The following is a 24,674-nucleotide window of genomic DNA, read 5'->3' as shown; positions in this document are numbered from 1 at the left end:
GCACACTGGGGCAGGAGAGGGCCTCTCTGGCCGGACAGGCAGGAAGGAGCCCGTGAAGGTGGCCACCCGGAGGAGGTGGGAAGTGGAGCCAGAGGGTGGGCACGCCCACGATTTGGAATGCCGCTTTGGTGCTGAGCAGGATGCGGGATTGTGAGGAGACCCCTTGCTCTTTCAGACCCCAGCTTTGGGGACCTTGGGTCTGCAGAGTGTCCTGTTAGGTGACAAGCTAACAACATCACTAAAGAGTGTTATCTGCTTCCCTTAACCACGTGGCCAGGGTCGGGGCACCTGGGTGGTTCCGCCAGTTAAGCATCTGACTTTGGCTCAGGTCATGGTCCCAGCTTCGTGGGTTGGAGACCCCCATTGGGATCTGTGCAGACAGCACATGGATCCCGCTTGAGTTTCTCTCTCTCCCTCTCTCTCTGCCCCCTCCCTGCTCACGTACGTGTGCTCATGCATTCTGTCTCTCAAAAATAAATACAAAACTTAAGAAAAGAATGGCCAGGGTCCTGACACTGTTTCTGCAAAGAGGGGGCCAGCAGCGGTAGGGACTCACCTTACTGGACATGGAATCGGGCTACAGATGTGTCACTGACACCGCCTGTGTGGCACAAAGCCTCACCCTCTGCCCTCGGTGTTTCCTGTTTTCCCTCTCTCTGAACATTTGTCTGAGTTTCTCCTGAAAAGCCAATACTCCTCTCAAGGAAGCAGTGACCCCTATAAGTAGTTCTACGGAAATCCTAAACCTGGCCCATCTCTCAGTCTTTTGTTCCCAGAACATGGCTCTTAGGAGCTTTAATACAAGTTCAGCAAGTAAGAGGAAGGTGTGATGAGTGATAGTGGCAGGTCGTTGTGGTTTGCTGGGCGACAGGTTACGAGTGTCCCCACAGTTCTGTGTGGCACTTTACTGTTGCTCTTCTTCAACATGTGGCTGAGAGTCACGGCCACGAGCACGGCTGGCTGTCTCTGATGTGCTGTGAGGATGCTGGGGTGGGTTTTTCTAGGGACCAGAAATCCTGGGTGCCTCAAGATGTTCTATTTCTCTTGTAAAAAAAGGCTCTTCTGGGGCCAGTACATAGAGAATCCTTTATGCTTCTGTGAGGGGGTAGCAAAATATATATGAGAACAACAACAAAAAGAAATCACCATCACGTTTACGCCTTAAATTTACGGACAGCCTGTCACGATGAAGTCAAAGATTGATACTCACTTTGTGGACTTAATTTCAAATGACTTAGTGGAGGGAAAGCAGGCACTTGCTTTGAACCACCCGCAATCCAAACACAGACTCCGACAGCCGAGTGTGAAAAGGGGCCGTTGGGCACTGCTGACCACCTGTCCCACGTTCGGCTCCCCTTCTCTCTCTCCCTGCAGAGTCTCCCCCCGTGTCTGCCCCTCCGCTTGGCGGTCCACGTGGCTCCAGGGGCGCCAGCCGCACCTGGGGGGCCAGGCACATGCCTGCACGTGTGCACCGGGGGTCCTGGAGACATGAGGCCTCCTGTGTTCTGCCACAAGCATTCACACCCAGCCTCGGCTTTGGGATTCTGCTGTGTGTCAGGGCAGCGACATGCTGCAGCCACTTGCTGGTGGAGGCCAGCCCGGGGACAGGTGAAGGGTGCTCCAAAGCCAGACGTGCAGGAAGATGGGCCCGGTGACTCCCTCTGTATGGCTGCCATCGGAGTGGGGCCTCTTTATTCACAGGCAAGAGAGTCCCTGGAAGCTGAGAGCTAGCAGTTCATACTACGTATCTGGGATCCAGGTGATCCCAAGTTGGCCTACTCAGTCGTTGTTGACCTCGGAGGCCCTTGGGTGGAAGTTTCTCGTGCTCCCGGAGCAGGAGCCACCCAGGCATGGCGTCATTCTCCCCGTCCTGCCAGGAGAAGGGCCTCGCACCCCTGTTCACCCCAGCAAGGCAGCAGAGTGGGAGCACAGAGGCCACTGCATTCCCTGGAGGCCTCAGGGAGGCTGCGTGATGGAGGCTTTTCATGGGCCAGATGCCCTGCACCGCCCACCACCGCTTCTGGTGCCTCTGCATGGCCCAGACCACCCTGGGCGTGGATCCCTGGGCTCCGCCTGTATGAATGAGGGTCCCAGGTCTTCAGTGGCAGAGCATCCCCACCTGCACAGCCCTCCTGCTGCTCTCCTGACAGGCTGCCCTGCGACCCCGCCAGCTCAGCGTGGGCAGAAGTGCTGGAGGCTGGGGAGCCTGACGTGGCAACTCCGGCCACAGGCACGGCCGAGTTTGGAAGGCCGTGGGATGGGAATTGTGTCAGTGCTCAGCGGCTTCTTCAGTGTTACGGGCTATTTATTTTTGTGTTTATTTAGTTAGGTTTGGGTTAGAGGCTGGGGTGAGCCTGCACATGCGAGTATGAGCAGGGGACGGGCAGTGAGAGAAGAAGAGAGAATCCCAGGCAGACTCCACGCTGTCAGCACAGAACCCGATGTGGGGCTCGAACCCACAAACTGACAGATCATGACCTGAACCGAAATCAAGAGTCGGACGCTTACCTGACTTTGCCATGCAGGCTTCCCATGTTACAGGCAGTTTAACTGAATTGGTGTTTCTGTGGTGAGCAGAGTGCAGGGCACCCAGGAAGGACCTAGTGCTTTGGGAGGCACCTGGCCAGACGATGACAAGAATTGCAGGGAGACCTTCTTTTCGGTAAGGGTTTTCTTCATGTGCCTTCAGAGTGCTAAGTCCTTCCCCCACCTTCTAACTTATTCCTCCCACCGACCTATTAGCTCCATTTTATAAGTGAAGGCAGAGGTCAGAGAGGTTCAGGAACTGTCCAAGACACACAGCACGAAGAGTGTGGGATCAAGATTTGGACCCAGGGGCGCCTGGGGGACTCAGTCGGTTAAGCAACTGACTTCACCTCAGGTCACAATCTCACGGTTCGTGCGTTCGAGCCCTGTGTCAGGCTATGTGCTGACAGCTCAGAGCCTGGAGCCTGTTTCGGATCTGTCTCGCTCTCTCTACCCCTCCCCCCACTTGTTCTCTGTTTCTCAAAAACACCTAAACGTTAAAAACATTTTTTTGTTTAAAATTTGGACCCAGCTGAGTCTGAATGCCAGACGTGCCTGGACTCTCGCCCGTTACTGACATGCACCTAGACCTACGTCTCCGTGACAGTTTGCTCCTGTAGGGAATGTGACGGTGAGAGGCTGAAGGGTCTGACTTACCTGGTAGTTTAGAACCAACCATTCATCCAAGAGGCATCGCGAACCTCCAGCTCTCTCCCGCCTCGTCCTTACCCTGCCTGCTGACGAGACAGATGCCATTCAAACACTGGCAAGTCTCTGTCATTGCCCCCAGGGGAGGGGTGACCTTAGAAGACAGGCCAGCCCCATCTGCCTGAGCTGGAAGAGGGCAGAGAAGAAAAACTTCAGGGAATCCAAACACGAAGACCGCAGCCACCCGTCGGCTGTCCTGTGCTGACGATGTGCTCGTCACAACACATTAATACGATGCTTTCGAATTCCACTCACTTCAAATGATGAAGCCTTATACTGTAAACCGACGTCACTGCTGCCCCATGAACGAATGCAGAGGGATTGCTCACAAAGTCACCTCGAGCTTGCCCCTGACCTCACCTGCTTTAATTATGCACGAGGTGTTCAGATTCCCTGGCAACAAGCAGGCATTCATTACCTATAATTCCTATTTTACAACCTTTTTGTTCGATCTGTCCCAGAATTCATTCTGAAGAAATCCAACAGAATAAATGATCATTCTCCCCGACCACTTGACTGCTTCTTTGAATACTTGATGAGGCTGCACGTGTGTATTATTTACAAAAAATTGATTGCCACGGAGCCTCCACATCCCTTTCATGCTCTGCAAACGTGGACTTAACACACTTCCTCTGAAACTCGCAGCCAGCCCCGCGTACGTGACAACACGTTGAAGGAGCAAATGGGTTTATTGGTTTGGGCAGCATGTCCCTGGTGAGGAAATTAGGGGATGTGCAGACATGCAAACTCTCCTCTTGTCTGCATCTCGGCACGCTGCTCTGGGGCCCGAAGACTGCATCAGCCTACAGGGAAACCCCCACCCCTGGGAGACATGAGGACTCCATGAGCCAGAAGCAGGCGCCCGAAGGCGCTTCTCTTAGAACCTTTGCCAGAAAGAAGCACCTGCCAGTGGGGGACCCAGGACACAGCGTCACTGCAGCTCGGGGGCTGACAGGTGCCCCAGGGGCTCTGTGATTGGGGCCCTCGGGCGCAAGCCTTCAGACAAGGACTTGGGTCCAAGAGTTCACTTACGAGGAGATCCTAGAAGAATCATAGGGGTTGGGCAGGGGCCAACGAAGGGTGTGTTTGTTACCAGACTTGGGGATCCTTGTGAAACACCTCCGAACTCCCCCAGGGGCGAGGGGGCAGGGGTGCACAGCCCCTGATGCCCACTCATCCCTGGCGGGGGCGTGATCCAGGTCCCCTCCTTGCTTGGCATTTCTGGCCGGCCCTGCTGGTGGGGGGTGGGGGGGCAGGGGAGTGGGGAGATGGTGTGGCTGGAACTGGACAGCGTGCACTGCGGGGCAGTGGCTGGGTCAGTGATGGTCCCCACATTTAGGAGTCCCTAGTCCCACGTTTCTCACTGCACACCCGGGGCCCCAGGAGTCACACCAGAGTGACCCTGCGAAGTCGCATCTGTGACCTTGGATCCAGATGGTGTGGTGGCATCCAAGTGAGAACAGCCACCTGGGGACGTGGGGGTCTGGGGTCATGGTGAACGTTACCACCTGAGCCTACATTTGTGCCATTCAGAACCTTCTGCAGAGCTTCACTGGTGCTGGCAGTGTAGAGGCCCCCAGACCTGAGGAGGACTGGGAGGTGAGAAGAAGAGGGGAAGTAAGGGAACTGAAATGGGACAGCAAGTAGTGGGAGGTGCACTGCAGGGGGGGCGGGGGAAGGCAGTGTGTTTGAGGCTCACTCGCACATGGCGTCCCCAGCTCAGCTCCAGGGCAAGGACCGTGCAGCCCAGCCTGTGTCCCTGAGATGGACGAGGGCCCGCTCCAACTTGTCTCCAGCCTAGCTGCTCCCAGTCTGGCCAGCGGCCGGGCAGCTCCCGCCTTACCTGGGGGCCATGAGAAATCCCACTGTGGTCCAGCCCTGGCCTCTGATTCAAAATCTGCATTGTCATATGATCCCCAGCTGCTTCCCAAGCCCATGGCCTGAGAGGCACGGATTGGGCTCTGGCTCTCCAGCTGGGAGTCCCGGGCCCTCCCCTGGGTGTTTGGGGTCTGAATGTCACGGAGCTCACATGGCTTCCATGTTTTCAGGGGGCCAGACTCTGCACGGCCTCATTTCACTCTGCAAATGACGCTGCTCGGCCACAAGCACCCGGGTCCTCATCACCATACAGGGTAGGAACCCACAGTTGTGCCGGGAACATATACACCACAGTCCCTGAGTCCTGCAGCATCGGGCCTGGAACCCACACCCCTCGGGCCCCCGTCTCCCCGACCGGCCTGTCCCTAGGCAGCGGAACGCGTCCGATCTGGAAGATTGTTGGCAGATTTCCACACCGAAGAAAACATTTTGTTTTGTTTTGCATTTCAAATGAAGGAGACAGTGAAAGACAGACAAAGGGGTGAAGTTGTAGGCAGACAGTTTTGTGCTGTATTTTCTTGCTGAATGTTTTTTATGACGCATCCGATGCCCTTTAAAGGTCAGATATTACTATTGTTCATTTCCTCATCAGTTAGCTAACCAAGCACTGTGCACCGCTTCAGGTCACAAGTGTTAGTTACTGATGAAAGAGAAAGGCTGCTCTTGATTTTGTAAGGGGAAGACATGATTCGAACGCACGCTTGTAGAAACAGATTTGCAACCAGGGCAAGCATGCTATGCACAGATTTAATTTGGGGGAGATAACGTTATGTCAGATACAGGATCTTGACTCCCATCTCTGGCCACTGTGTGCAGAGGCCACACCTGCTGGTGCCGATCTGGCCAGGACAGTGGCCAGAGCAGACACCACCGTTTCTGCATCGTGACCAGGAAAGACACCGAGTGCTGCAACAGCTCAGGCCAGCCTGCTTCCCCTCTGGTGTGACAGGGATGACGAACCTGCCTGTCCCCTGCAGTGTGAGGGTCGGGGTGGCATACACAGCCTGTCTCAGTAAAACGGTCGGTGAGAAAAATGAGACCACGTGAACTCCTTGTACTTGAGAATCCACATCATGGTAGAACTTCTCTCGGGAAAGCTGTGCACTTGGCCTAAGCAGGAAGTCCAGTCCCCTCAGAGCAGTGAAGAAAACCAGCCAGCAGAGAGGTCTAGTGGCCTGCATCCCATGGCACAACCAGGGGGTTCTGGCACCTGACCTGACAGAGCCCCCAGGGCAGGAGGCCCTCTGTGGTCCCACAGTGTTGAAACACTTACCTGCTCCCTTCCCACAGCTACTAGCTGTCTTTTATTTCCTGTGTTTTCTTTCCCATCCCGGAGGGAGGTCTCATTTGTGGGGCGAACACAGTAAGGCCTGGAGGCTTTGTCAGGGACAAGAAAGGCTGGATTAGGGGCGCCTGGGTGGCTCGGTCCGTTAGGTGGTCGACTCTTGGTTTTGGGTCAGGTCATGATCTCCGGGTTCGTGAGTTCAGGCCCTGCGTTGGGGTCAGTGCAGACAGTATGGAGCCTGCTTGGGATTCTCTCTCCCTCCTTCTCTGCCCCTCCCCTGCTCTCTCTCTCTTAAAATCAGTAAATAAATAAAAAAAGAAAAGAAAGTAAAGAAAAGAAAAGAAAAGAAAAGAAAAGAAAAGAAAAGAAAAGAAAAGAAAAGAAAAGAAAAGAAAAGAAGAAAGAAAAGGAAAGGAAAGGAAAGGAAAGAAAGGAAAGGAAAGGAAAGGAAAGGAAAGGAAAGGAAAGGAAAGGAAAGGAGAAAAGAGAAAAGAGAAAAGAAAAGAAAAGAAAAGAAAAGAAAAGAAAAGAAAAGAAAAGAAAAGAAAAGAAAAGAAAAGAAAAGAAAAGAAAAGAAAAGCTGGATTAAAACTCCTGGATAGGGTTTGCCCAGCACAGGCGAGCGATGAGGACAAACCTGACGACATTCCACTTTCTTTCAGCATCTTGGGGTCAGTTTGGATGTAAGAGACAGACCCAGTCCTGTAGCTCAGGGATCAGGGGCATCCGGCTCCAGAAAACAGAGCAGCAGCCCCAGCAGTTACAAATGGAGCTGGCCTGAGGGGCTGTGGCTCCTGTGTGGTACCTGGCTCCTGTGTGGTTCCTCCCTCGGATAAGGGTTTATATCTACCCCCTCCACTCCCCCTACCCTGTGCCTCTCCCTCTCTGCTAAAGGAGACTGGCTTTTGTCCAGACAGCAAAGAGGGAGAGAAAAATATAATCACTTCTCGAAAGGAGAGGGGAAAGGGGTTCCCACGATTCTAATTGGTTGATTTGGGCCACGTGATCAGGGACCTGGGGGGAGGGGAGGGGTTCTGGTGATTCTGATTGGTTGGTTTGGTTCAGAAGCAGGTGATTCTCATGCAAGGTCTCCCTGCACTACCTGTGTGGAGGAGGGGGAAATATTTCACCTCATTCAGAAGAAAGCGCCAAGCCTGGGGACCCTCCCTTGGAGTTGCTGACTATGGGGTGGGTGGCTCTGGTCACTGGATAGATCCCATGTCCAGGCAAGAGTGCCCTTTGAACTTGTCGCCCGTTGTCAAACCAGCCAGGCCCGGGCAATGCTCTGCTTCATTCCCCACCCATTGTCACCCCCTTTGAGGGGTCGCATCACTCAAGGGGACACATGAGCTCTGCTGATGTTCAGTCCCCCGGTTTTTATTGTTAATTCTGTCCTTTGCTGCGATCATGTAATTCTGCTTTGGAAATCATTTTAGGCAATACTGGTCTCATGAGTGTTAGAAGTGACTCTGTATTTTGGCCTGGGGGTGTGTTTCCAGGCTGTGTGAGTTCACTCGTGTTTTATGGGCCTGGCAGGAGGGTCTGGCCCTTCACCTGTGTCACAAATGTATGTGCGCGTACAGTATTGCACACAAGCACAGTATCCCAGCCTCTCCAAGTGCCAGATACATCTGTTTACGTGGGCCTTGTTCTCCATATACCCCCACACCTGTCTGATTTGGGCCAACGAAGGCCGCTGTGCAAATGAGCTGACATGCCACTCTGCCTGCAGGGCACAGACATGCTTCGTGCTTCCCCCGGGTATGGGGGCCCCAGGAGATGCTGTACGTCATTACCTATCAACACTGCATCCGATCAATTTCTCCGGGAATATGACAGGCTCCTTCTTCCCCTCCAGCTGCAGCCAGTGCTGGGGCCCATCCTGGGTTGGAGACGTTCTGCTCCCCTTGGAAATCTCGAGCTTTAATGACTGGTTAACATATCGACTGCCCCCACAAGCCCTAAGGCAACTCCTGCTAAAGGTCAGCCTGCAGCCAGTGTATAATGGCTGCTTCTCCGAGGTAATTAGTTACTTTCCTTCGATTAAAATTGGAAAATGCACAGAGCTGAACATTTGTCTCAGTTAACATCCACTGAGATGCATCTTCAGACCCACAATCGCTCCCCCGAGGTGGGAGGGCTGGCTTGGGGACCTCGGACAAGTCGGGTCTGAGGTGGTGGTTTCTCGAAAATCAAGAAAGCACCATCATTCTCACCACGGTGAGCTAATCTTGGCACCGAGATGGCGTGGGACCTTGGAAGGCCTCGGGGAGATGTGTGCAGGCTTCCCAGATGCCAATCAACACCACCCACCCCCACCCACTGCCCTCCCATACTGCCTGCGGCGGCCAAGCCAGGGTCAGGGATGTCCGTATCTGATCACCAGCTGCCTCCTGCCTCCTGAACATGCCAACAACAGAGCTCATTATTCAAACAGATGTTTCTGTTTCCTTCAGATTGCTATCCCGAAGGGAATCGGGCTTTCTCGTTTGCCAAATGAAGACCGTACTTCAGTTTGTGCAAGATGTTAGGTCCCCCAAATACCCAGATCATTGGTAGAGAGGCTGACGGCTCAGGGCAAGAGGTTGGATGCGAAAATGGTCATTCTGCAGTCAGCGAACATTCTGTATTCTCGTGATGGGCCTCCGGCCCTTTATCTCTATCTCTTGAATATTCAGAATTCCGGAGAGCCTCACTCTGGAAGAGTCCCCCACCCCCTAGCCCCCCACAGGCAGGTTATACACCTGTGTCTACAACACAGCTCTGGGGGCCCAGCCTGAGGGGCGTAAGACCCCGTCCACGGGCTCCTCTCTGCCCTCTTGTTAGATACGTCTTGTGTTTACTACCACACCCTCAGTGGCTGTCCTCTGTTTATAAATAATTTGTGTTGATCACTTAAAAGTCATAAGAGCACACAAAAATAACACGAAGGAAGTAAAAGTCTCCTGAGTCCCTGTTGGCCTGATCTAACCCGTGGCAAATGGTGACTCGACGTTTTTATTCAAATCCTTCGACTTACTATTTCTTTCCACTTCTCTCCACCATTTCTTTGAGGGATGGGCTGGACAGCGTATTCATTTAGGAGTCTCTCCAAGTCAAGACCCTTTACAAAAATTGTTGCACACTCGTTGCTCTGTGGCTATATAATAACTTAGCAACCTTTGCCCCAGTGACGAACATCCACTTAGTTTCTAGTTCTTTTTGTTTTGGGGGGGTGGGGGGTTTTACTGGCCAGGCAGCAGTGCTACAATGTGCTTGATGTACGTACCTATCCTCATGCACCAGCTCAGTCTTTAACTCCTAGAGAACTCTGGCTTCTAGGCACTGATAAGGAACGCAAGTGGTTGTTTGCAGAGCCTATCTCTGGGGAAAGCAAACGCTGTTTTCAGCTCCACTGCCACCTTGTCCTGGAAGAGAGTTTGTTCCCATTGCACAGAAGACACCTTAGGCCTGGGGTAATCTTCTCAGGTGTGTGAGGCTCTCAGCTCCCATCCCATTTACTCTTGGCTCCCCAGCCCATATCAGCTGTACCTCTCGCGGTTTGCTGAGGTCCCCAGGAATGAGTGACTGACTCTCTATGTTGGAGAACAGTCTGTAGAAGTGTGTCTAGGTCCCTCCTGGATGCCCAGCCTCTGTTTACCTCGGCAAGTAGACCTCTCCCCATTCCTGTTTAGCTTCACAACATCAAGCAGATAGCCTTCCAGGGCCAGGAGGAGGCAGGGTTCCTGGGTCCAGACATTGATATAGCGGACAGGCAGAAGGGGGTCATAATTTCATGGTGTGGCCTCCAGTGTAAGTATTAGGAATTCTGGTGGGGATTGGAGAAAGCTGGTTTCAACCGGTTAAATTATGCACAACGTCTGTCTCCATTCTTCTAAAGAAATTTAGGTAGAGGATTCTGATTTCAGAGCACACGCAGGAGGGCCAAGTCCTTTGGGGTTTGGGGGGAAAGTGACATTTAGATATGACCAGGACAGGTCTTAAGTGCTGGCAGAATGGAATCCCTAGATAGAGCCTACACATCAGAAGTCAGGAAGGTAGGAAAGAGATTTTGGACTGGGATGGGGGTCCAGACTCTGGACACCCTGGTAGGCAGGGGGTCAGGTTCTGAGCAAGGGTTGCAGGAAATTCCAAGGGTATTTGGAATATGTTGAAGAAAACCTGGACATTCCCAGGAGTTCTGGCTGCTCCCAGCTTTGCCTCCTTCGGGACACGCTTTCCCTGTGATCCCACACCTGCTGGAATCAGAGAGAGCCGCTCTAAGGGGTCAGGGCAAGTACTTCCCGGCCGTTGAGAAGCACATGCATTCACAGAAGGGCCATGGACAGCTTCAAGTTCGGGCAGGAAATGCGGCGTGTGACAAAGTTTGGGCAGGAATGTTGTTTTCTACTTTAAGATGCCTGAAAGGCGTTTTAACACTAACCTCCCATGTAGCTTTCCTGTGGATGATATATAACTCCATTTACCGCTGTAATCTGGGTAGCAAAATGAATACTCCATCGTTGTACTATGAATAGTAAATTAACCCAGATAAAAGTGTTCTCCAGCCAATCAAAACCATTAAGTAGCTAGGAGACTCAGATTAGTGAGCACATTCCAAAGGCAATTATAATGAATAACTAAAGAATATTCACTTTAATATGCCCTCACTTCAAGAGGGCAGATGGCTTCAGAAGCTTTCTGGTCTCTCCAAAGAAAATGAGGGTAGGTGGGAAGAAAGCTGAAGAAATTTCATAAAAAGGACATATTTATTGATCTATGTGGGGCCTTTTAGAATCGGTAATGGGTTCTTAGGGCGACTTGGGCGTCTTAGCCATCAGCAGGATCATTAAAGGAAACAAAGAACCAAGAAATTTTCCCTGCTCACCACCTTTTACAGCCAGGCCAGACCCAGAGGCTGTGCCTGAATCTCAGTGTGGCAACAGTTCTCAGTCTCTTGTGAAGAAATACCATTTTCATGTTTTAAATGTAAGTGTAATGCATGCTAATTGCAGACAGTATGGAACACTCACCAAAAAACGTGAAACGATACCAAAACCGATCCATAATCCTGTCACCCAGAGACAGCCATTATTAACATTTTGGGGTAACTAGGTTTTTAAGTGTTTCTGGGTATGTACATTATATGTTTGGATAGTCGTAAATTATTCTGTTCACTTAAGAATGATGGCTTTAATATTTTGGTAAAAACGATACAACTTATTATATAAAATTCAAGCCATACAGAAAAATGCAAAGAACGGTTTTAAAAACTTTCACCTGGGGGCACCAGCGTGGCTCGGTGGGTTGATCACTCAACTCTTGGTTTCGTCTCGGGTCATGATCTCGTGGCTTCACTAGTTCGAGCCCTGCCAATGGGCTCTGTGCTGCCAGCCCGGATCCTGCTTGGGATTCTGTCTCTCCATCTCTCTGCCTCGTCCCTGATCCTGGCTCCCCTTCTCAAAATAAATAAATAAACTTAAAAAAACCAAACTTGCCCCTGAACTCTCCCCCAGGGAAGTTAACCATCCTGCATCTTCCTTCAGCTTATGGGCTAATTATGTGCTCTCTCAGAGAGAGAACAATTACCTTCTGCAAAAAATGGATGATTGTAGGCTATTTTCATGCAAAAATGGAATTTTTTTTTTTTTTGTAATTTCAGGTAAGGAAATAAACAAACCAGAAGGACAAAACACAAGGCTGAAGGACTGTGGCACTACTGGAAACTGTTTCCAGGGGCCACACTGGTTCTTTTAAGAGATCCCACCCATTCTCTCTCCTGGCTTTCTCTTCTTTGTGCTGAGACATGTCAGCTCATCGCATCTTCCAAGGCAGCAACAGGGCTCCATGTAAGGCCCTCGGCCGCACATCCTGCTTTTCCTGACTTCCAGCAGATTCTCTAAGACTGGTGGCTCAATCCCAGACACAACAATGGCCGGATACTGAGAAGTGTTCAACCCATGGTCATGGTGACCCTCGGCCGTCTAGCCAGTCACTAAAGGGACATTCTTACATGTACCACCAACCCGCATCTTCAGGTGCTAGGGAAAGATGAACAAACACAAACACCAAACAAAGCAAAGCTTCCAGGACCTAAGCAGTGATATCAGTGAATTAAGTGGCTTATGTGGGATAAGAGCAAACCAGTAAACCTGAGCATCCAGAGCGGACAGGGAAAACCCCCAGCCTAGTCTTGCCAGATGGGAATTGGGGTCCATGTGGGCATATCATCAGATTTGTCAGGAGGAACCAAAAATCTAAATGTTTTTAATTTTTTTTTAATATTTATTTTATGTGTTTTAAGGGGGGAGGTGATTGAGTTGGGGAGGGAGAGAGAGGGAGAGAGAATCCCAAGCAGACCCCGTATTGTCGGCACAGAGGCTGATTCCGGCTCGAACTCACAAACTGTGAGACGGTGACCTGAGCCAAAACCAAGAGTCGGGCACTGAACCGACTGAGGCGCTCAGGCGCCCCCACAGGGACCTAAATTTTTAACTGAAATCTCCTTACTTACATATATTGAGGGTAAGTTAGAAAATTGAAAACACCGCGCAAAGCAAACAAAACTCACTGATGGGTCAGCCGGATTTCTTTTGCTGTTCTGACACAATTTAGTACAATTCAGGACACCAGTTCAAGAATATCAAGTGAGCAGCAGACAATTTTTAGTGAAAGTATGACCCAGACAATATCTGGCACATATTTATACCAAAAGATATTCATTGTTGTTTGTTTTTCTGTGTTTTATCTGAGATTCAAGTTTACCTGGATATCTTGGCTTTGCTGGTGGGTTTTGGTGGATGATTTCCACCTCCCCTCATGGGGACCCCCGTCTTAGGAAGTCTGTGAGCTTTCTCTGTCTTCCCTGCCTCTGTCCAGTATTTCAAAGTATTTGGCAGCTAAGTGTCATGTTTTTGTTTTTGTCCGTTTCCTTTTTCATTGATAATGTAGCTGTTTTTCTCTTACTATTATTATTTTTTTTAATTTTCTTTTTGTTTCCAGTAGGTTTGGAGGAAATTGTGGGGTAAGAATGTATTTTTTTATGCCATTGATGAGCAGTCTCTACAGTCTGCTTTTTAATTTAACATTATATCATATATATCTCCCCATCATGAAATATTCCTATTTAAATTTTTTAATGTTTATTTATTTTTGAGAGAGAGACGGAGAGAGAGCATGATCAGGGGAGGGGCAGAGAGACAGGGAGACACAGAATCCAAAGCAGGCTCCAGGCTCTGAGCTGTCAGCACAGAGCCCGACGCAGGGCTCGAACTGACAAACTGTGAGATCATGACCTGAGCCGAAGTCAGACGCTCAACTGACTGAGCCACCCAGGTGCCCCAACATTCCCTCATTATGAAATATTTTTAAAACACATTCACTCGTATGAATTTTCCAAACCTGTCTTAGGTGAAGTTCCGTTACATTTAATGCTCAGAAAACCTGTGTACAGATATTGGAGCTAGAAGCAGAACTGTGTGGGAGAAAGAGTCGATTCTCCTGCTTGTTCCTAATGGGGCTGGGAGAACAGGAGAACCGTCCACGGTGGGTCAGCTCTGACTGTCCTTAGCAGCCACTACAAATGATGGTTCCTCCCACAGCCCTGGTCCCAGATTTCCAGTGGCCTTCCTTAGCTTTACCTTACACAAGTCGGGTGAAGGATTTATTTTTCTCCCCTAAATCATCTGGGGACCTCTTCTTATTAACTGTTGGTTTCTAATGAGCAAGGCAATCCTACAAACTGGGTTTGATTTGATTAAGAAAAGTGCTTTTTCAAGATATTATTTTTTGTGGTGGGGATGATTCTCGGGTAGGCCACACTGTGGAGACACAACTTGATACATTGGCTTATTTGGGTTTTGACAATATGAATAAAAGTCCTAGGCTTTTGCCAAACAAGCTTCTGAGGACTGTTGGCATTCCATTTGGTATCTGCTGGGATCTGAAGTTGTGTGCGGGGGACAAGGGCAAATGCACAGCTAGGGGAGGAAGGGGCTGCCGTGTCCTGTCCGCGTAATTCACCTGGGGGGAGGTCGCGCTGGCTCGCGGAGATGGTAAGGGCACCGTTGGGACCGCATACTGCTTCCCATGATAACCACATTCCATGAAGAAGTTGGATGGCATCTACCCTGATGGCACAAAACACCGAGATAATTCCATTCTACTTCCTGTTTTTTTCTCCAGATCCACTCCACTGTGGCACAGTGAGTCACGATCGTTCTCGGTTTTAGAGCTGGTGTTTTTAATTTTGTTGGCGGCTTCAAATGCCACTTTTATGAAGTTGAGAATCCTGTTATGTAGAAAGTATGAGGCACTTTGGGTGACATGTTGGGCCTCCACAAACTAGCTTTCTTCTTCTTCAGATACAGGACTGGATTGGCCTGTGGGTGTCTGTCTCGTGTGGGAGGCGTCCACCGGCCAGCGCTCTTGCACTCTTCCACCCAGTGCTTGCTGGCCGGCTCAGAGGGTCCATCCATCCTTGTTTTGGCAATGAGTGTCTTAGTCTGGCCATTTTTGGCTAGGGTAGTAAGAGAGAAAGAAAAAGAAATGGAGAGGAGAAGAAGAAAGGCAGAAGGACAGAGGAAGCGGGGGAGGAGGGAGGGAGCGGAAGAGGGAGAGCATTAGGAAAGATCAATGCTCCAGGATCACTCCACATGCAGAAGGACCACGGGTGTCAGGGTGAGCTTGAAGACAGGTACTCAGAACGTCATCTGAACTTTAAAGTGTCATCCCCAAAAAGAGAAATCAAATATTCAGTGGCTCCAAAATGCTCATCTATCCAATCACGAGTTGCACCTAGCACGCCTCTCCACCTGGAGGCATGGACACAAAAAGGGCTCCATTTCTAGAGCATCTCCTGGAGAGAAAGCTGTGATAAGAAGAAAAGGGAAAACACCCGAGTCTCCTGTGCCCCGCACACCCACAGCCCAGGAGCCAAGGAGAGGCTGACCCTGGTGTCTTTCTTGCCGGCTGGACAGGACTTGATTCTCAGATGTGATTGAGTTAGTGGGGCTGTTGGCAAAAGCTTGTTTTGACTGGTAAACGATGCAAGTTTGGGATAGAAGTCGGTGACCGAGGAGGACGGTGGAATGTTGAGGTGTCCTCCTCACTATCACACGTCTGAACCACGGCTACTTCTAATTCTCCTGCCAGCACGCTTCTTATTATTTTTGCCAACCTCTTATTTCCAAACCCTGGTTTTGCTTCATTTAACCCTCTTTTCCTGGACCTTTTTGACAAGGCACCCCGTTGGTGAAAAAACAGACAAACAAAACATCTAAGACACCACTTGGGACTATGTGGCAGCAAACACACTTTGGGGAGGCCTTGTCCTACAGAAGAGATGCTCCAGCGTGTGCAGAGACCGTCAACGAGAAAGTTAGAGCAAATGAAAACTTTGTTCACCTTTAAAACAATTGAAAAGAGAGAGGGTGCATTTGAGCTGAGATTTTGAGACAGAAACAAAAGCCTCAGGTATCGACCGCCAGACAGCCTCTGTCCATCCTTCCCTTAGGACGCAGGGCAGGAAATCTGTCAGCCTTGGAGCCACCTCTGTCGGCTTTGGACTCCCCCTTGCTTTTCAATGCTCCCTGTTTCCTGTAACAAGCCCCTCAGTTGTACACGGTGCCTGTCTGACTCTGCTCCTGCCAATGTGGGAACCAGGCCCACCCAGTCTGGGCATCATCCCACTTATTCTGAGGAGCCGTCAGAAGAGCACTGTTTCTCAGCCGTTGGGCGTTTTGACAGTAGGGCCTCAGTAGGCCTGTCTGCATGTCGCAGGGATCCCTGCCCGCTGGGAGCTCATACCCTTTGGTACCTGGGAGGAGACCTCTACTCTTTCTGACTCCAGTCTTTTCTCAAAGAAGCTTCCCCGACCCGACACGTAAAAGGCGGAGCTCGGACGCATCTGCCAAGCTCCCCACCATGCTGTCTTCTGGCCTTGCTTCCCACTGACAAGACCCGTCCTTTGTTATACTGCGACTCTGGTGTCCTTAGGAAGGAGAGCCTTCCCTGGGACCCAGCCAAGACCCCAAGCTGCTCAGCAGGAGCAAAGGCAGGCAGTGATATTTCCTCATTGATCCCAGGCCTTAAGACCCAATGAAATGACTGCCTACCTGTGCCAGCTGAACTTCAGAATTGTTATGGACCAGTGACTCATGATAACCTCCTTCCTTTCTTTTGGGACAAAATGTTTGTGTTTTGTTGGTTTGTTTGTTTTCTCTCTCTCTCTCTCTCTCTCTCTCTGTGTGTGTGTGTGTGTGTGTGTGTGTGTGTGTGTGTGTGTGTGTGTGTGTGTGTGTGTTTTGTGTGTGTGTTTTCTGGTTATCACATGCCCGTGTTGGTTGTATGCTTAATTCATAGGTCTTCATTCATAGGTCTTCAGATTGAAAGTGGAATCTAGGGCCAGTGCACACAAGGAGACTCATTCACACCTGGACCTAATTTGGATAAAAATATCCTGAACTTTGAGCTGATGTTACAAGGGTTGGGTCTTTAAGAGGGAGGATTCTTGGGGTAGGGTGAGGGTATTTTTCATGCAGGATGAAAGTGAATAATAGGAGGCCAGCAGACAGGCTGTGGCAGTCTAACATATGTTCATAAATTCTCTTTTAAGCCCTTCAAAAGGTGGACCTCCATTCCCTTTTCCTTAAGCATACGCCAGACGTACTGAATGTTTTTGAAAAATACAAGAAGGTGAAAGTGATGGTGAGTCAAAAACACTCTAAAGAGCAGATATTGTAGTTCCAATGGTGTTGTGATCAGGGGATAATCGATGGAAGGGGCAACAGGCCATTAGATGCTAGAATTCTATGAGTGGAAGAGATGAACATAAGAGAAGAGAAACAAAAATAATATAAAATCAGGGAGGGGGCAAGACATTAGAGACTCATAAATATGGAGAACAAACTGAGGGTCACTGGAGGGGTTGTGGGAGGGGGAATGGGCTAAATGGGTAAGGGGAACTCAGGAATCTACTCCCGAAATCATTGTTGCACTGCATGCTAACTAATGTGGAGGTAAACTTTAAAAATTAAAAATAAATAAAATAAAAAAAGAAGCTAGAATTGTACACCTATCAAAATTATCAATTAAATTTGAGAGTGGACTCAAGATATCTTCAGACGTGCAAAGACTCAGAACATTTGATTCTATTCATTCTTCATTAGGAAGTAATCTGAAGGTGTATTCCAGCAAAACAAGGAGAGAAAAAAATAAAGAAAAATTATAGTTAATAATAGCCAACATTAACAGTGTTTGTTTTTGTGCCAGACACTGTTATGGGTTATTTTCACATATTATTACATATTAACCACACAACAAACTTATAAAGTATATACAATTACGATTATTATCTTCTAGAGGAGGAAATAGGGTTATAAAGAAGCCAAATAACTCATCCAACATCCACGTTACACAGTTGGTAAGTGGAACAAGTAAAGTCTAACCCAAGGTCGTCTGGCTCAAGAGTCCAGGCTTTTCAATGCTCCCTAAATTCCCAGATAGCCATATTACCATGAAACCATGGAAACAAACGGGGACCTTAGCAGAGGAAAATCACAGGAAGGAAGCTATGAAGCAGACCTACTGAGTCACCACCTAAATGAGGCAGGAAAAGAGAAGGCTCCAGTAAGTGACCTCTAAGAGTTTAACAGGAAGATATCATAAGTGGCATGATTTGAGAACACTGAAAGAGTGCAATAAAACAAAGAAGTGTAATTAGAAAACGAGAAACAAGAAAAGGAGAACGAGAAAATATCCATAAGATGGTCTTAGTATGAATGAGACAAGTGAAACATGGTGTGGTTTAAAGCACTGATGGAACACAAAGAAAAAGGATCCATTTCACCTTGATCCTAGAGATGTCCTCATTCAGCAGGTCCAAGGACTCCAGGAACAGAGTAGTAATTCTAATGTTTGCATATTATTTAATAATCCCAATAATTTAAACCATTTATTAGTTTTCAAGTTTTAGAATCAACATTAAACAATGGAAAGAGACTTGATTGCAGAGCATGATACCAGTGTTAACAATGACAAACAGAAGTCCAAAGCTGATGGGAAACTGAGAAAAAGTGCAGCAAGGTTGAGGAAGACATTTATCTTACAATGTAAGGAATGAAAAATGATAGTACAGGTAAGGGAAATAGGTCTCTATTTTAAAATTACATCTTGTGGGGTACCTGAGTGGCTCGGTGAGTTCAGAATCCAACTCTTGATTTTGGCTCAGATTATGATCTCACTGTTCATAAGACTAAGATGAGCATTAGGTTCTGCACTGACAGAATTCTCAGAATTCTCTCTCTGCCCCTATCCTGCTTGAGCGTATGCTCTCTCTCTCTCTCTCTCTCTCTCTCTCTCTCTCTCTCTCTCTCAAATAACATATATTCATTCACACATACATACATACATACATACATACATACATACATATATACATACTTAAAATTATATCTTGTGATGGTTAATTTCATGTTTTAACTGGGCTAAGCCACAGGGTACCCAGATATATGGTTAAACATTATTTCTAGTGAGTCTGTGAGGACATTTCTTAGTACAGTGAACATCTGTATATCAGGAGACTAAGCAAAACATATTGCCTTGACAAACACTGGGTGGCCTCAACTAATCGGTTGGAGACCTGAATGGAACAAAAGGCAGAGTAAGAGAGAATCCACTGTTGTGTATCTGAGTGTCTTCAAGCTGCGATATTGGTTTCCTGACTTCAGACTCAGACTTGGAGTGGAACATACATCATCAGCTCTCCTGATTCTTAGGCTTTTGGAGTCTGCCTGGAACTAAACTACTGGATCTCCTGGGTCTGCCCTTCTCAGCCTCCGTAATCCTGTGAACCAATTCCTATTGATACTGAGTCTCTGGAGAATCCTAACTGGTACATATATGTAACTTCATCCATTATGTCTTTTTGTCCTCAGATCCAGATCCTGCACTTCTCCCACAGACTGTGTTTCCTGGTTCCTTGCCACCTGGCTTCCAGAGGGGTTTGACCAATGGGTGTTTGATGGGAGAAAGGGAGGAAGGTATAAGCCCAGAGGTTTTTCTCTCTCCCACTCCACTTGCTACCAGTGATTTTATCTCCTCCAAATTCTAGCTTCTTTCCAAGAGCCTCTTCTCCCATGTTCTCAGTTCCTGCTAGGTATGGTTCTGAGTTTCTCTAGCCCTGGGGGTAGAAACAGCTTTCTGATGATACTAATTCCTGATTGCTTCGCCATCCTTTGTTTGGCTTCTGGGATTTCCCATCACGTGTGTAACTCTTTAAAATACCGATAGTGACTCACCGGCTGGCTGGACCTGACTGAAACAGTATAAAGATAGAAGTTCAGGAATATATGGGAAGGTGAGGAGAGAGAAGACAGGTGGCTTAAGCGACCTATACGTCATCTTCACATAGGAAGTCAGTAGATGGTGCTTAAAACTGACAAATCAATAAGCAACAGTATGCTATATTACTTATATTCATGAAGATACCTAAGAAAAGAATATAAACCTGGAACAGGTAAAAGTGTTGCCTCAAATAATGGAGGCAGTAAAGAGACCTGTGGTTGCCAGGAACTCAGGGGGGAAGGGACAGATGAATAATAGATGAGGCACAGGGAATATTTACGGCAGTGAAACATCATGTAAGACAGTGAAATGCTTTGAATCATGGCATTGTGCATTTCTCAAAAATCACAGAACTGCACACCACAGTGAATGCTAAGGTAAACTTGGGACTTTCATTAATAATAGTTTCCATTTTGGCTCACCCGTTGTAACAAATGCACTACACTGACACAAGAAGTTTACAATAGGGAGCTCTATGTTTCGGGGGGTAAAAGGGAGAACAGGGGAACTCTGCACTTTCCAGTCTTCTTCTGTAAACCAAAAGCTGTTTTAAAAAATAAACTCCCTTAATGAAAGGAAGGCAGAGAGACAGAAGAGGAGGGAAGGAAAGAGGGAGAAAAGGAGCTACTTAAAAGTCATGGCGGAAACTTAAATGTGGATTACTAAGTGAAGGGATCCAATCCAAAACGCCATATGCTTTACGTTTCCAACTATGATAACATTCTGGAAAAACAAAACAAAACGACAACAACAATGACAACAACAACGACAAGAACAACAACAACAAAAACACCTTCAGAGACAGTAAAAAGACCAGTGGCTATGAGGGTTTAGGGGGAGAGAGGAAGTGGTAATAGGTGGAGCACAGGGCACTTTAGGGTGGTGTAACTATTCTGTATGATACTGCAATAGTAGGTACGTACCATTTTACATTTCTCAAAACTTATGAATCTATATAACACAAAATAAACCCTAACTGTTAATGATAATGTGTCTAATGATAATATGTCAATCAATAATGGCTCATCCACCACTTATAATTAATGTATCCACATTAGTGAAAGGTACTATAGAAACGAGTGGGGGTGAGGAAACTGGATTTTTTGTGTAATTTGTCTCTAAATCTAAAATTGTTCATACAAAATGGTCCGTTTAAAAAAAACCCTGATTTAAAAAAAAAAGAAAAAAGAAAACAAAAGAAAGTGTTGCCTCTGGGGAAGAGGTGTTCGTGGGGGAAACAACTTTTGTTTTTTATTGCAAGTCCTGATCTGCAATTTGGATGTTATGGGTATTTTTTTTAACTATTTCTATACAATACCTGGATTGAAATTTCCCAAATAAAAAAAAAAATCTGTACACCTGCCAGAATAGATAACATGAAAAAGACCATATTAGCAAGTGTTGGCAAGACTATCAAGTATTCAGAGCTCACAGACACTACAGAGGCAGTACTATAGAAAGAAGTTCATGTAAATTGGTATAACCATTTTGGAAACAGTTTGGAGGAATCTTACCAAAGCTGATAAGGTGGATGACATGCGACCCAGCAAATTCCCTCCTAGATAAATAAATACTATTCTAAAACATGTTCACCAAACGACATGTCCTATAATGTTCACTGAAGCTTTATGCATAATTACCCTAAGCCAGAACCTACCTAAATGTCCACCAAGCATTGCAGAAATATTGTAAACTATTCATATAAGGAAATTCTATACACCAAAGAGCATAAAGGATCTATAAATACAGTAACAAGGATATCACTAACATAAGTTTGAATGAAAGAAGCTAGGTGTAGGACACATAATTCCATTTCTATATAGTCCCAAAACAAGCAAAGTTGTATATTCTGTAAGAAGTCATAATAATTGCTGTCCCAAAGGAGACATACACCTTGACTGAAAGAGGCACAGGTGGTCCCTTAGGGTACTGGTACCTTGTTTAATGAGTGCAGTTTCCACAAGTATATTGAACTTAACTTCATCAAGCTGTGCTCAGAATACTTTTAATAATACATGTCCTTTTTGGATGCCTGGGTGGCTCAGTCGTTAAGTGTCCAACTTTGGCTACGTTCATGTTCTCACGGTTTCTGAGTTCGAGCCCCACATCAGGTTGTGTGCTGACAGCTCAGAGCCTGGAGCCTGCTTCGATCCTGTGGCTTCCTATCTGGCCCTCCCCTGCTCACACGGTGTCTCTCTCTCAAAAATAAACAAACATGAAAAAAATAATATATGTCCTTTTGAATGTATACTATACTTCTGTAATCTTATTTTAATCTGAGTGCAGACCCGTAAATCACACCCTTTTTTTCTGTACTGTCTCTACTAAACATTTAAAGAAAATGTACTTTAAAACATCCTAGAAGAGAGAAATATATATATGTATATATATGTGTGTATATATATATTTATATATATGTATATATACATATGCGTATATGTATATGTGTATATATGTATGTATATATACATATGTGTATATGTATATGTGTATATGTATATAGACATATATGTATATATGTATATATATTTGTATATGTATATTATATATATATATATATATACATACACATACACATATATATATATACATACACATTTTACATAACTTTTTTCAATAGTTGGAAGAATCTAAACATTAACATTTCTATGAATACCTTTCAAAGTAAGAGAAGTTCAGTTTTGAGTCCCCTAGAATATTTATTCAAATTTGTTTGAGAGCCATACTGTCCCATCTTGTTCTGAGCACTGCTTTCCTTTTGGGCTCTGGATATGTCCCGCATGTTATAAATTTCAGTGTAAGGTGACATTGCCAAGACAAGGGAGTGCTGACCAGAAGTCATTGTTCTTGCAAAATCTGCAGCCAGGCTCAGTTTTGATCTTCTTACCACCAGATAAATTCCATCTAGGGAAATTCTTTTATTGTTAATTTCAGCTACTGTAACTTTGACTTGCTCACCAACCTAGAATATGTTGTTATTCCTTCTGCAGGTGGGAGTGGAATCAGAGCTAAGTCACAGACATTAGACCCAAATCTAAAGATGAGTGTGTCCATGCTTCAACTGTGAGGCTATCTTTTCCCTATGGTAACAACGCTCTGCTATTTCAAATCTAACTACTGCACTTACTGGTCTCCTTTAACACAGGAAGTACAAAACTCACACATATTGCTTCAAATTTAGTTTCGTACATGTAAACTCACACGGATTTAAAGCAAACATTACCAAGCTTACCCAAAATGAAAATTTCGTGTTGACATTTGGCAAGTTCGTGATAAGTAACTCTTATTATTTGTATAAATTCTCAGATAGTTTAATATACATAACAATATGTTTTAAATATATTTCAGAACAAAGGGCAAAAATACGCCAAATATCTAAGGAAGTCTAGAAAACCTCCAACAGTGAAAACTACCTAATAAATCAACTTAACCTCACCACCTGCTGTCCTTTCTTCAACTAAACCCACTCATACATTACCTTCTCATCATTTGTCTTTTGGCTTTCTCAGACCACACTCTATTTTCAGGATGTTAAACTCGCAAGTACCTCTCAGCATATATATTTATTTTCAGCCCACATGCCTCCAGTTAATAGCATTTGTGAAGCATTTTCTATGTGTTCACCCACTAACATCCTTTTTTAATCCTTTCAGTAGTCCAATAGTTTATTTTACTAACCACATGTGATTTTTCAGGAAGCTAACGCACAGAGCATTTCTGTAACTTACGTACAGTTCTAATGGTTTTGAGTGGTCAATCTTTCATTCCACCGCAGGCAATGTGATCCACAGTTAGTACGCTGCTGCCTCCAAATATGGATAGGAACTCAGACACAAAGACAAATCCAGGGCACATAATACTATGAATCCTGCACTTGCTAGCACTCTACATCTACCCGCTAGGCTGTAATGAAAATTCTGGCTTTACTTAATTCTCTAGGACAGCCTTTACTGCTGCTACTCTTATGCAGCACACTTATGTTCTTTTATAATATAAACATACGTGAGTGTTAGGCTTTCCATCACTACTAGAAGGGGGTTATAGTCAGGACTCAAAATGAACTTTGATGCAGTTTTAAAGTCTTTATTGTGGCCAACTGGGTAATGGTTTGGACTCTGGCATGAAGCATTGTCTCAGGGATTCACTAGATCATCAGACTTGATATTGACATACTGTTGACTCCCAAAATAGCATAAAAACCATATCTCCAGGCTTCCAGGTTGTTGCCGTTAACAAAAGAAATAAAAATTTCTCACATTGCTTTGCGATTCACATGCAAACATAAGATTCCATTTCAAAACTTTCCAACATCATTAGAAGAGCCAGACACTGCACATTCTCTAACACGTATTTACAGTTAATACATTAAAAAGAAAAGTACAAGCAGATTGTAAATCTTAATCATATGTGCACATTAAACTGTCCCAGAACACAATTCAGTTCCATGACAAACAACTGAGTTCTAATTCCCATAAGACATGACAATCTACCAAAAATATTTTAAACACACCAATAAAGCAAATTTTATATATGTATATATATGTGTATGTATATATATACATACACATATATATACATATATATGTATATATATACATATATATACATATATGTGTGTGTGTGGATATATATATATATATATATATGTATATATATATATATATATATACCTCCACTATATAATATATATACCAACTAAATAATATAAATATTATATATATAAATTATATAAGCACTAAAACAACTGATTTTAAGAGCTCCATGGCAATCCTTGGAACACCAAAAAACTATGAGTTCAAAATTGCTCAGATTTCTTTGTATCCAAATATGTTTCATGCATTTGTATTCAACAGTGTTCAGAACAATAGTAGTATTGTTTGCACACAGCAAATCAATATGTGTCAGCCACCGGTTTAAATTATACTGGATCAATTGTTACTCAAATTTGGACAAA

This window comes from Panthera onca, chromosome Y (genome assembly GCF_046562875.1).
Source record: "Panthera onca isolate mPanOnc1 chromosome Y, mPanOnc1 haplotype 2, whole genome shotgun sequence".
Classification (NCBI taxonomy): Eukaryota; Metazoa; Chordata; class Mammalia; order Carnivora; family Felidae; genus Panthera; species Panthera onca.
This window is presented reverse-complemented; position numbering follows the sequence as displayed.